The following is a 14,209-nucleotide window of genomic DNA, read 5'->3' as shown; positions in this document are numbered from 1 at the left end:
ACATATATTACAGAGGCTGCAGGCAGGAGAGGGGGGTACAGGCTGCTGGAAGGTGAGGAGGTGACACTGTCCTCTAATAACATATATTACAGAGGCTGCAGGCAGGAGAGGGGGTACAGGCTGCTGGAAGGTGAGGAGGTGACACTGTCCTCTAATAACATATATTACAGAGGCTGCAGGCAGGAGAGGGGGTATAGGCTGCTGGAAGGTGAGGGGGTGACACTGTCCTCTAATAACATATATTACAGAGAGGCTGCAGGCAGGAGAGGGGGTACAGGCTGCTGGAAGGTGAGGAGGTGACACTGTCCTCTAATAACATATATTACAGAGAGGCTGCAGGCAGGAGAGGGGGTACAGACTGCTGGAAGGTGAGGAGGTGACACTGTCCTCTAATAACATATATTACAGAGGGGCTGCAAGCAGGAGAGGGGGTACAGGCTGCTGGAAGGTGAGGAGATGACACTGTCCTCTAATAACATATATTACAGAGGCTGCAGGCAGGAGAGGGGGTACAGGCTGCTGGAAGGTGAGGAGGTGACACTGTCCTCTAATAACATATATTACAGAGGGGCTGCAGGCAGGAGAGGGGTACAGGCTGCTGGAAGGTGAGGAGGTGACACTGTCCTCTAATAACATATATTACAGAGGGGCTGCAGGCAGGAGAGGGGTACAGGCTGCTGGAAGGTGAGGAGGTGACACTGTCCTCTAATAACATATATTACAGAGGCTGCAGGCAGGAGAGGGGGTACAGGCTGCTGGAAGGTGAGGAGGTGACACTGTCCTCTAATAACATATATTACAGAGGCTGCAGGCAGGAGAGGGGGTACAGGCTGCTGGAAGGTGAGGTGACACTGTCCTCTAATAACATATATTACAGAGAGGCTGCAGGCAGGAGAGGGGGTACAGGCTGCTGGAAGGTGAGGAGGTGACACTGTCCTCTAATAACATATATTACAGAGGCTGCAGGCAGGAGAGGGGTACAGGCTGCTGGAAGGTGAGGAGGTGACACTGTCCTCTAATAACATATATTACAGAGGCTGCAGGCAGGAGAGGGGTACAGGCTGCTGGAAGGTGAGGAGGTGACACTGTCCTCTAATAACATATATTACAGAGGCTGCAGGCAGGAGAGGGGGTACAGGCTGCTGGAAGGTGAGGAGGTGACACTCCTCTAATAACATATATTACAGAGGCTGCAGGCAGGAGAGGGGGTACAGACTGCTGGAAGGTGAGGAGGTGACACTGTCCTCTAATAACATATATTACAGAGAGGCTGCAGGCAGGAGAGGGGGTACAGGCTCCTGGAGGGTGAGGGGGTGACACTGTCCTCTAATAACATGTATTACAGAGGCTGCAGGCAGGAGAGGGGGTACAGGCTGCTGGAAGGTGAGGAGGGGACACTGTCCTCTAATAACATATTACAGAGGCTGCAGGCAGGAGAGGGGTACAGGCTGCTGGAAGGTGAGGAGGTGACCCTGTCCTCTAATAACATATATTACAGAGAGGCTGCAGGCAGGAGAGGGGTACAGGCTGCTGGATGGTGAGGAGGTGACCCTGTCCTCTAATAACATATATTACAGAGGCTGCAGGCAGGAGAGGGGTACAGGCTGCTGGAAGGTGAGGAGGTGACACTGTCCTCTAATAACATATATTACAGAGAGGCTGCAGGCAGGAGAGGGGTACAGGCTGCTGGAAGGTGAGGAGGTGACACTGTCCTCTAATAACATATAGTACATAGGCTGCAGGCAGGAGAGGGGTACAGGCTGCTGGAAGGTGAGGAGGTGACACTGTCCTCTAATAACATATATTACAGAGGCTGCAGGCAGGAGAGGGGTACAGGCTGCTGGAAGGTGAGGAGGTGACACTGTCCTCTAATAACATATATTACAGAGAGGCTGCAGGCAGGAGAGGGGTACAGGCTGCTGGAAGGTGAGGAGGTGACACTGTCCTCTAATAACATATATTACAGAGGCTGCAGGCAGGAGAGGGGGTACAGGCTGCTGGAAGGTGAGGAGGTGACACTGTCCTCTAATAACATATATTACAGAGGCTGCAGGCAGGAGAGGGGGTACAGGCTGCTGGAAGGTGAGGAGGTGACACTGTCCTCTAATAACATATATTACAGAGGCTGCAGGCAGGAGAGGGGTACAGGCTGCTGGAGGGTGAGGAGGTGTCACTGTCCTCTAATAACATATATTACAGAGGCTGCAGGCAGGAGAGGGGGTACAGGCTGCTGGAAGGTGAGGAGGTGACACTGTCCTCTAATAACATATATTACAGAGAGGCTGCAGGCAGGAGAGGGGGTACAGGCTGCTGGAAGGTGAGGAGGTGACACTGTCCTCTAATAACATATATTACAGAGGCTGCAGGCAGGAGAGGGGTACAGGCTGCTGGAAGGTGAGGAGGTGTCACTGTCCTCTAATAACATATATTACAGAGGCTGCAGGCAGGAGAGGGGGTACAGGCTGCTGGAAGGTGAGGAGGTGACACTGTCCTCTAATAACATATATTACAGAGGCTGCAGGCAGGAGAGGGGGTACAGGCTGCTGGAAGGTGAAGAGGTGACACTGTCCTCTAATAACATATATTACAGAGGCTGCAGGCAGGAGAGGGGTACAGGCTGCTGGAAGGTGAGGAGGTGACACTGTCCTCTAATAACATATATTACATTGGCTGCAGGCAGGAGAGGGGGTACAGGCTGCTGGAAGGTGAGGAGGTGACACGGTCCTCTAATAACATATATTACAGAGAGGCTGCAGGTAGGAGAGGGGGTACAGGCTGCTGGAAGGTGAGGAGGTGACACGGTCCTCTAATAACATATATTACAGAGGCTGCAGGCAGGAGAGGGGGTACAGGCTGCTGGAAGGTGAGGAGGAGACACTGTCCTCTAATAACATATATTACAGAGGCTGCAGGCAGGAGAGGGGGTACAGGCTGCTGGAAGGTGAGGAGGTGACACTGTCCTCTAATAACATATATTACATTGGCTGCAGGCAGGAGAGGGGTACAGGCTGCTGGAAGGTGAGGAGGTGACACTGTCCTCTAATAACATATATTACAGAGGCTGCAGGCAGGAGAGGGGTACAGGCTGCTGGAAGGTGAGGAGGTGACACTGTCCTCTAATAACATATATTACAGAGGCTGCAGGCAGGAGAGGGGGTACAGGCTGCTGGAAGGTGAGGAGGTGACACGGTCCTCTAATAACATATATTACAGAGGCTGCAGGCAGGAGAGGGGTACAGGCTGCTGGAAGGTGAGGAGGTGACACTGTCCTCTAATAACATATATTACAGAGAGGCTGCAGGCAGGAGAGGGGTACAGGCTGCTGGAAGGTGAGGAGGTGACACTGTCCTCTAATAACATATATTACAGAGGCTGCAGGCAGGAGAGGGGGTACAGGCTGCTGGAAGGTGAGGAGGTGACACTGTCCTCTAATAACATATATTACAGAGAGGCTGCAGGCAGGAGAGGGGGTACAGGCTGCTGGAAGGTGAGGAGGTGACACTGTCCTCTAATAACATATATTACAGAGAGGCTGCAGGCAGGAGAGGGGGTACAGGCTGCTGGAAGGTGAGGAGGTGACACTGTCCTCTAATAACATATATTACAGAGGCTGCAGGCAGGAGAGGGGTACAGGCTGCTGGAGGGTGAGGAGGTGTCACTGTCCTCTAATAACATATATTACAGAGAGGCTGCAGGCAGGAGAGGGGGTACAGGCTGCTGGAAGGTGAGGAGGTGACACTGTCCTCTAATAACATATATTACAGAGAGGCTGCAGGCAGGAGAGGGGGTACAGGCTGCTGGAAGGTGAGGAGGTGACACTGTCCTCTAATAACATATATTACAGAGGCTGCAGGCAGGAGAGGGGTACAGGCTGCTGGAGGGTGAGGAGGTGTCACTGTCCTCTAATAACATATATTACAGAGGCTGCAGGCAGGAGAGGGGGTACAGGCTGCTGGAAGGTGAGGAGGTGACACTGTCCTCTAATAACATATATTACAGAGAGGCTGCAGGCAGGAGAGGGGGTACAGGCTGCTGGAAGGTGAGGAGGTGACACTGTCCTCTAATAACATATATTACAGAGGCTGCAGGCAGGAGAGGGGTACAGGCTGCTGGAGGGTGAGGAGGTGTCACTGTCCTCTAATAACATATATTACAGAGGCTGCAGGCAGGAGAGGGGGTACAGGCTGCTGGAAGGTGAGGAGGTGACACTGTCCTCTAATAACATATATTACAGAGAGGCTGCAGGCAGGAGAGGGGGTACAGGCTGCTGGAAGGTGAGGAGGTGACACTGTCCTCTAATAACATATATTACAGAGGCTGCAGGCAGGAGAGGGGTACAGGCTGCTGGAAGGTGAGGAGGTGTCACTGTCCTCTAATAACATATATTACAGAGGCTGCAGGCAGGAGAGGGGGTACAGGCTGCTGGAAGGTGAGGAGGTGACACTGTCCTCTAATAACATATATTACAGAGGCTGCAGGCAGGAGAGGGGGTACAGGCTGCTGGAAGGTGAAGAGGTGACACTGTCCTCTAATAACATATATTACAGAGGCTGCAGGCAGGAGAGGGGTACAGGCTGCTGGAAGGTGAGGAGGTGACACTGTCCTCTAATAACATATATTACATTGGCTGCAGGCAGGAGAGGGGGTACAGGCTGCTGGAAGGTGAGGAGGTGACACGGTCCTCTAATAACATATATTACAGAGAGGCTGCAGGTAGGAGAGGGGGTACAGGCTGCTGGAAGGTGAGGAGGTGACACGGTCCTCTAATAACATATATTACAGAGGCTGCCGGCAGGAGAGGGGGTACAGGCTGCTGGAAGGTGAGGAGGTGACACTGTCCTCTAATAACATATATTACATTGGCTGCAGGCAGGAGAGGGGTACAGGCTGCTGGAAGGTGAGGAGGTGACACTGTCCTCTAATAACATATATTACAGAGGCTGCAGGCAGGAGAGGGGTACAGGCTGCTGGAAGGTGAGGAGGTGACACTGTCCTCTAATAACATATATTACAGAGGCTGCAGGCAGGAGAGGGGGTACAGGCTGCTGGAAGGTGAGGAGGTGACACGGTCCTCTAATAACATATATTACAGAGGCTGCCGGCAGGAGAGGGGGTACAGGCTGCTGGAAGGTGAGGAGGTGACACTGTCCTCTAATAATATATATTACAGAGGCTGCAGGCAGGAGAGGGGGTACAGGCTGCTGGAAGGTGAGGGGGTGACACTGTCCTCTAATAACATATATTACAGAGGCTGCAGGCAGGAGAGGGGTACAGGCTGCTGGAGGGTGAGGAGGTGTCACTGTCCTCTAATAACATATATTACAGAGGCTGCAGGCAGGAGAGGGGGTACAGGCTGCTGGAAGGTGAGGAGGTGACACTGTCCTCTAATAACATATATTACAGAGGCTGCAGGCAGGAGAGGGGGTACAGGCTGCTGGAAGGTGAGGAGGTGACACTGTCCTCTAATAACATATATTACAGAGGCTGCAGGCAGGAGAGGGGGTACAGGCTGCTGGAAGGTGAAGAGGTGACACTGTCCTCTAATAACATATATTACAGAGGCTGCAGGCAGGAGAGGGGTACAGGCTGCTGGAAGGTGAGGAGGTGACACTGTCCTCTAATAACATATATTACATTGGCTGCAGGCAGGAGAGGGGGTACAGGCTGCTGGAAGGTGAGGAGGTGACACGGTCCTCTAATAACATATATTACAGAGGCTGCCGGCAGGAGAGGGGGTACAGGCTGCTGGAAGGTGAGGAGGTGACACTGTCCTCTAATAACATATATTACATTGGCTGCAGGCAGGAGAGGGGTACAGGCTGCTGGAAGGTGAGGAGGTGACACTGTCCTCTAATAACATATATTACAGAGGCTGCAGGCAGGAGAGGGGGTACAGGCTGCTGGAAGGTGAGGAGGTGACACGGTCCTCTAATAACATATATTACAGAGGCTGCCGGCAGGAGAGGGGGTACAGGCTGCTGGAAGGTGAGGAGGTGACACTGTCCTCTAATAACATATATTACAGAGGCTGCAGGCAGGAGAGGGGGTACAGGCTGCTGGAAGGTGAGGAGGTGACACTGTCCTCTAATAACATATATTACAGAGGCTGCAGGCAGGAGAGGGGGTACAGGCTGCTGGAAGGTGAGGAGATGACACTGTCCTCTAATAACATATATTACAGAGGCTGCAGGCAGGAGAGGGGGTACAGGCTGCTGGAAGGTGAGGGGGTGACACTGTCCTCTAATAACATATATTACAGAGAGGCTGCAGGCAGGAGAGGGGGTACAGGCTGCTGGAAGGTGAGGAGGTGACACTGTCCTCTAATAACATATATTACAGAGGCTGCAGGCAGGAGAGGGGTACAGGCTGCTGGAAGGTGAGGAGGTGACACTGTCCTCTAATAACATATATTACAGAGGCTGCAGGCAGGAGAGGGGGTACAGGCTGCTGGAAGGTGAGGAGGTGACACTGTCCTCTAATAACATATATTACAGAGAGGCTGCAGGCAGGAGAGGGGGTACAGGCTGCTGGAAGGTGTGGAGGTGACACTGTCCTCTAATAACATATATTACAGAGGCTGTAGGCAGGAGAGGGGGTACAGACTGCTGGAAGGTGAGGAGGTGACACTGTCCTCTAATAACATATATTACAGAGAGGCTGCAGGCAGGAGAGGGGGTACAGGCTGCTGGAAGGTGAGGAGGTGACACTGTCCTCTAATAACATATATTACAGAGGCTGCAGGCAGGAGAGGGGGTACAGGCTGCTGGAAGGTGAGGGGGTGACACTGTCCTCTAATAACATATATTACAGAGAGGCTGCAGGCAGGAGAGGGGTACAGGCTGCTGGAAGGTCAGGAGGTGACACTGTGATCTAATAACATATATTACAGAGGCTGCAGGCATGAGAGGGGGTACAGGCTGCTGGAGGGTGAGGGGGTGACACTGTCCTCTAATAACATGTATTACAGAGGCTGCAGGCAGGAGAGGGGGTACAGGCTGCTGGAAGGTGAGGAGGGGACACTGTCCTCTAATAACATATTACAGAGGCTGCAGGCAGGAGAGGGGTACAGACTGCTGGATGGTGAGGAGGTGACCCTGTCCTCGAATAACATATATTACAGAGAGGCTGCAGGCAGGAGAGGGGTACAGGCTGCTGGAAGGTGAGGAGGTGACACTGTCCTCGAATAACATATATTACAGAGAGGCTGCAGGCAGGAGAGGGGTACAGGCTGCTGGAAGGTGAGGAGGTGACACTGTCCTCTAATAACATATAGTACATAGGCTGCAGGCAGGAGAGGGGTACAGGCTGCTGGAAGGTGAGGAGGTGACACTGTCCTCTAATAACATATATTACAGAGGCTGCAGGCAGGAGAGGGGTACAGGCTGCTGGATGGTGAGGAGGTGACCCTGTCCTCGAATAACATATATTACAGAGAGGCTGCAGGCAGGAGAGGGGTACAGGCTGCTGGAAGGTGAGGAGGTGACACTGTCCTCTAATAACATATAGTACATAGGCTGCAGGCAGGAGAGGGGTACAGGCTGCTGGAAGGTGAGGAGGTGACACTGTCCTCTAATAACATATATTACAGAGGCTGCAGGCAGGAGAGGGGTACAGGCTGCTGGAAGGTGAGGAGGTGACACTGTCCTCTAATAACATATATTACAGAGAGGCTGCAGGCAGGAGAGGGGGTACAGGCTGCTGGAAGGTGAGGAGGTGACACTGTCCTCTTATAACATATATTACAGAGGCTGCAGGCAGGAGAGGGGGTACAGGCTGCTGGAAGGTGAGGAGGTGACACTGTCCTCTAATAACATATATTACAGAGGCTGCAGGCAGGAGAGGGGTACAGGCTGCTGGAAGGTGAGGAGGTGACACTGTCCTCTAATAACATATATTACAGAGGCTGCAGGCAGGAGAGGGGGTACAGGCTGCTGGAAGGTGAGGAGGTGACACTGTCCTCTAATAACATATATTACAGAGGCTGCAGGCAGGAGAGGGGTACAGGCTGCTGGAGGGTGAGGAGGTGTCACTGTCCTCTAATAACATATATTACAGAGGCTGCAGGCAGGAGAGGGAGTACAGGCTGCTGGAAGGTGAGGAGGTGGCACTGTCCTCTAATAACATATATTACAGAGGCTGCAGGCAGGAGAGGGGGTACAGGCTGCTGGAAGGTGAGGAGGTGACACTGTCCTCTAATAACATATATTACAGAGAGGCTGCTGGAAGGTGAGGGGGTACAGGCTGCTGGGAGGTGAGGAGGTGTCACTGTCCTCTAATAACATATATTACAGAGGCTGCAGGCAGGAGAGGGGTACAGGCTGCTGGAAGGTGAGGAGGTGTCACTGTCCTCTAATAACATATATTACAGAGGCTGCAGGCAGGAGAGGGGTACAGGCTGCTGGAAGGTGAGGAGGTGACACTGTCCTCTAATAACATATATTACAGAGGCTGCAGGCAGGAGAGGGGTACAGGCTGCTGGAAGGTGAGGAGGTGACACTGTCCTCTAATAACATATATTACAGAGGCTGCAGGCAGGAGAGGGGGTACAGGCTGCTGGAAGGTGAGGAGGTGACACTGTCCTCTAATAACATATATTACAGAGAGGCTGCAGTCAGGAGAGGGGGTACAGGCTGCTGGAAGGTGAGGAGGTGACACTGTCCTCTAATAACATATATTACAGAGGCTGCAGGCAGGAGAGGGGGTACAGGCTGCTGGAAGGTGAGGAGGTGACACTGTCCTCTAATAACATATATTACAGAGGCTGCAGGCAGGAGAGGGGTACAGGCTGCTGGAGGGTGAGGAGGTGTCACTGTCCTCTAATAACATATATTACAGAGGCTGCAGGCAGGAGAGGGGGTACAGGCTGCTGGAAGGTGAGGAGGTGACACTGTCCTCTAATAACATATATTACAGAGGCTGCAGGCAGGAGAGGGGGTACAGGCTGCTGGAAGGTGAGGAGGTGACACTGTCCTCTAATAACATATATTACAGAGAGGCTGCAGGCAGGAGAGGGGGTACAGGCTGCTGGAAGGTGAGGAGGTGACACTGTCCTCTAATAACATATATTACAGAGGCTGCAGGCAGGAGAGGGGTACAGGCTGCTGGAAGGTGAGGAGGTGACACTCTCCTCTAATAACATATATTACAGAGGCTGCAGGCAGGAGAGGGGGGTACAGGCTGCTGGAAGGTGAGGAGGTGACACTGTCCTCTAATAACATATATTACAGAGGCTGCAGGCAGGAGAGGGGTACAGGCTGCTGGAAGGTGAGGAGGTGACACTGTCCTCTAATAACATATAGTACATAGGCTGCAGGCAGGAGAGGGGGTACAGGCTGCTGGAGGGTGAGGAGGTGACACTGTCCTCTAATAACATATATTACAGAGAGGCTGCAGGCAGGAGAGGGGGTACAGACTGCTGGAAGGTGAGGAGGTGACACTGTCCTCTAATAACATATATTACAGAGGCGGCAGGCAGGAGAGGGGTACAGACTGCTGGAAGGTGAGGAGATGACACTGTCCTCTAATAACATATATTACAGAGGCTGCAGGCAGGAGAGGGGGTACAGGCTGCTGGAAGGTGAGGAGGTGACACTGTCCTCTAATAACATATATTACAGAGGCTGCAGGCAGGAGAGGGGTACAGGCTGCTGGAAGGCGAGGAGGTGACACTGTCCTCTAATAACATATATTACAGAGGCTGCAGGCAGGAGAGGGGGTACAGGCTGATGGAAGGTGAGGAGGTGTCACTGTCCTCTAATAACATATATTACAGAGGCTGCAGGCAGGAGAGGGGGTACAGGCTGCTGGAAGGTGAGGAGGTGACACTGTCCTCTAATAACATATATTACAGAGGCTGCAGGCAGGAGAGGGGGTACAGGCTGCTGGAAGGTGAGGAGGTGACACTGTCCTCTAATAACATATATTACAGAGAGGCTGCAGGCAGGAGAGGGGGGTACAGGCTGCTGGAAGGTGAGGAGGTGACACTGTCCTCTAATAACATATATTACAGAGGCTGCAGGCAGGAGAGGGGTTACAGGCTGCTGGAAGGTGAGGAGGTGACACTGTCCTCTAATAACATATATTACAGAGGCTGCAGGCAGGAGAGGGGTACAGGCTGCTGGAGGGTGAGGAGGTGTCACTGTCCTCTAATAACATATATTACAGAGGCTGCAGGCAGGAGAGGGGGTACAGGCTGCTGGAAGGTGAGGAGGTGACACTGTCCTCTAATAACATATATTACAGAGAGGCTGCAGGCAGGAGAGGGGGTACAGGCTGCTGGAAGGCGAGGAGGTGACACTGTCCTCTAATAACATATATTACAGAGGCTGCAGGCAGGAGAGGGGGTACAGGCTGATGGAAGGTGAGGAGGTGTCACTGTCCTCTAATAACATATATTACAGAGGCTGCAGGCAGGAGAGGGGGTACAGGCTGCTGGAAGATGAGGAGGTGACACTGTCCTCTAATAACATATATTACAGAGAGGCTGCAGGCAGGAGAGGGGGTACAGACTGCTGGAAGGTGAGGAGATGACACTGTCCTCTAATAACATATATTACAGAGAGGCTGCAGGCAGGAGAGGGGGTACAGGCTGCTGGAAGGTGAGGAGGTGACACTGCCCTCTAATAACATATATTACAGAGAGGCTGCAGGCAGGAGAGGGGGTACAGGCTGCTGGAAGGTGAGGAGGTGACACTGTCCTCTAATAACATATATTACAGAGAGGCTGCAGGCAGGAGAGGGGGTACAGGCTGCTGGAAGGTGAGGAGGGGACACTGTCCTCTAATAACATATATTACAGTGAGGCTGCAGGCAGGAGAGGGGGTACAGGCTGCTGGAAGGTGAGGAGGGGACACTGTCCTCTAATAACATATATTACAGAGGCTGCAGGCAGGAGAGGGGGTACAGGCTGCTGGAAGGTGAGGAGGTGACACTGTCCTCTAATAACATATATTACAGAGAGGCTGCAGACAGGATAGGGGGTACAGGCTGCTGGAAGGTGAGGAGGTGACACGGTCCTCTAATAACATATATTACAGAGAGGCTGCAGACAGGAGAGGGGGTACAGGCTGCTGGAAGGTGAGGAGGTGACACTGTCCTCTAATAACATATATTACAGAGAGGCTGCAGACAGGAGAGGGGGTACAGGCTGCTGGAAGGTGAGGAGGTGACACTGTCCTCTAATAACATATTACAGAGGCTGCAGGCAGAGAGGGGGTACAGGCTGCTGGAAGGTGAGGAGGTGACACTGTCCTCTAATAACATATATTACAGAGGCTGCAGGCAGGAGAGGGGGTACAGGCTGCTGGAAGGTGAGGAGGTGACACTGTCCTCTAATAACATATATTACAGAGAGGCTGCAGGCAGGAGAGGGGGGTACAGGCTGCTGGAAGGTGAGGAGGTGACACTGTCCTCTAATAACATATATTACAGAGGCTGCAGGCAGGAGAGGGGGTACAGGCTGCTGGAAGGTGAGGAGGTGACACTGTCCTCTAATAACATATATTACAGAGGCTGCAGGCAGGAGAGGGGTACAGGCTGCTGGAGGGTGAGGAGGTGTCACTGTCCTCTAATAACATATATTACAGAGGCTGCAGGCAGGAGAGGGGGTACAGGCTGCTGGAAGGTGAGGAGGTGACACTGTCCTCTAATAACATATATTACAGAGGCTGCAGGCAGGAGAGGGGTACAGGCTGCTGGAAGGTGAGGAGGTGACACTGTCCTCTAATAACATATATTACAGAGGCTGCAGGCAGGAGAGGGGGTACAGGCTGCTGGAAGGTGAGGAGGTGACACTGTCCTCTAATAACATATATTACAGAGAGGCTGCAGGCAGGAGAGGGGGGTACAGGCTGCTGGAAGGTGAGGAGGTGACACTGTCCTCTAATAACATATATTACAGAGGCTGCAGGCAGGAGAGGGGGTACAGGCTGCTGGAAGGTGAGGAGGTGACACTGTCCTCTAATAACATATATTACAGAGGCTGCAGGCAGGAGAGGGGTACAGGCTGCTGGAAGGTGAGGAGGTGACACTGTCCTCTAATAACATATATTACAGAGGCTGCAGGCAGGAGAGGGGGTACAGGCTGCTGGAAGGTGAGGAGGTGACACTGTCCTCTAATAACATATATTACAGAGGCTGCAGGCAGGAGAGGGGGTACAGGCTGCTGGAAGGTGAGGAGGTGACACTGTCCTCTAATAACATATATTACAGAGGCTGCAGGCAGGAGAGGGGTACAGGCTGCTGGAAGGTGAGGAGGTGACACTGTCCTCTAATAACATATATTACAGAGGCTGCAGGCAGGAGAGGGGGTACAGGCTGCTGGAAGGTGAGGAGGTGACACTGTCCTCTAATAACATATATTACAGAGGCTGCAGGCAGGAGAGGGGTACAGGCTGCTGGAAGGTGAGGAGGTGACACTGTCCTCTAATAACATATATTACAGAGGCTGCAGGCAGGAGAGGGGGTACAGGCTGCTGGAAGGTGAGGAGGTGACACTGTCCTCTAATAACATATATTACAGAGGCTGCAGGCAGGAGAGGGGTACAGGCTGCTGGAAGGTGAGGAGGTGACACTGTCCTCTAATAACATGTATTACAGAGGCTGCAGGCAGGAGAGGGGGTACAGGCTGCTGGAAGGTGAGGAGGTGACACTGTCCTCTAATAACATATATTACAGAGGCTGCAGGCAGGAGAGGGGGTACAGGCTGCTGGAAGGTGAGGAGGTGACACTGTCCTCTAATAACATATATTACAGAGGCTGCAGGCAGGAGAGGGGGTACAGGCTGCTGGAAGGTGAGGAGGTGACACTGTCCTCTAATAACATATATTACAGAGGCTGCAGGCAGGAGAGGGGGTACAGGCTGCTGGAAGGTGAGGAGGTGACACTGTCCTCTAATAACATATATTACAGAGGCTGCAGGCAGGAGAGGGGGTACAGGCTGCTGGAAGGTGAGGAGGTGACACTGTCCTCTAATAACATATATTACAGAGGCTGCAGGCAGGAGAGGGGGTACAGGCTGCTGGAAGGTGAGGAGGTGACACTGTCCTCTAATAACATATATTACAGAGGCTGCAGGCAGGAGAGGGGGTACAGGCTGCTGGAAGGTGAGGAGGTGACACTGTCCTCTAATAACATATATTACAGAGGCTGCAGGCAGGAGAGGGGGTACAGGCTGCTGGAAGGTGAGGAGGTGACACTGTCCTCTAATAACATATATTACAGAGGCTGCAGGCAGGAGAGGGGGTACAGGCTGCTGGAAGGTGAGGAGGTGACACTGTCCTCTAATAACATATATTACAGAGAGGCTGCAGGCAGGAGAGGGGGTACAGGCTGCTGGAAGGTGAGGAGATGACACTGTCCTCTAATAACATATATTACAGAGAGGCTGCAGGCAGGAGAGGGGGTACAGGCTGCTGGAAGGTGAGGAGGTGACACTGCCCTCTAATAACATATATTACAGAGAGGCTGCAGGCAGGAGAGGGGGTACAGGCTGCTGGAAGGTGAGGAGGTGACACTGTCCTCTAATAACATATATTACAGAGAGGCTGCAGGCAGGAGAGGGGGTACAGGCTGCTGGAAGGTGAGGAGGTGACACTGTCCTCTAATAACATATATTACAGAGGCTGCAGGCAGGAGAGGGGGTACAGGCTGCTGGAAGGTGAGGAGGTGACACTGTCCTCTAATAACATATATTACAGAGAGGCTGCAGGCAGGAGAGGGGGTACAGGCTGCTGGAAGGTGAGGAGGTGACACTGTCCTCTAATAACATATATTACAGAGGCTGCAGGCAGGAGAGGGGGTACAGGCTGCTGGAAGGTGAGGAGGTGACACTGTCCTCTAATAACATATATTACAGAGGCTGCAGGCAGGAGAGGGGGTACAGGCTGCTGGAAGGTGAGGAGGTGACACTGTCCTCTAATAACATATATTACAGAGGCTGCAGGCAGGAGAGGGGGTACAGGCTGCTGGAAGGTGAGGAGGTGACACTGTCCTCTAATAACATATATTACAGAGAGGCTGCAGGCAGGAGAGGGGGTACAGGCTGCTGGAAGGTGAGGAGGTGACACTGTCCTCTAATAACATATATTACAGAGGGCTGCAGGCAGGAGAGGGGGTACAGGCTGCTGGAAGGTGAGGAGGTGACACTGTCCTCTAATAACATATATTACAGAGGCTGCAGGCAGGAGAGGGGGTACAGGCTGCTGGAAGG

The sequence above is a fragment of the Rhinoderma darwinii genome, chromosome 11 (assembly GCF_050947455.1).
Source record: "Rhinoderma darwinii isolate aRhiDar2 chromosome 11, aRhiDar2.hap1, whole genome shotgun sequence".
In the NCBI taxonomy this organism is placed as follows: domain Eukaryota; kingdom Metazoa; phylum Chordata; class Amphibia; order Anura; family Rhinodermatidae; genus Rhinoderma; species Rhinoderma darwinii.
The sequence above is the reverse complement of the archived record's forward strand: the minus strand, read 5'-3'. Positions refer to the sequence as shown.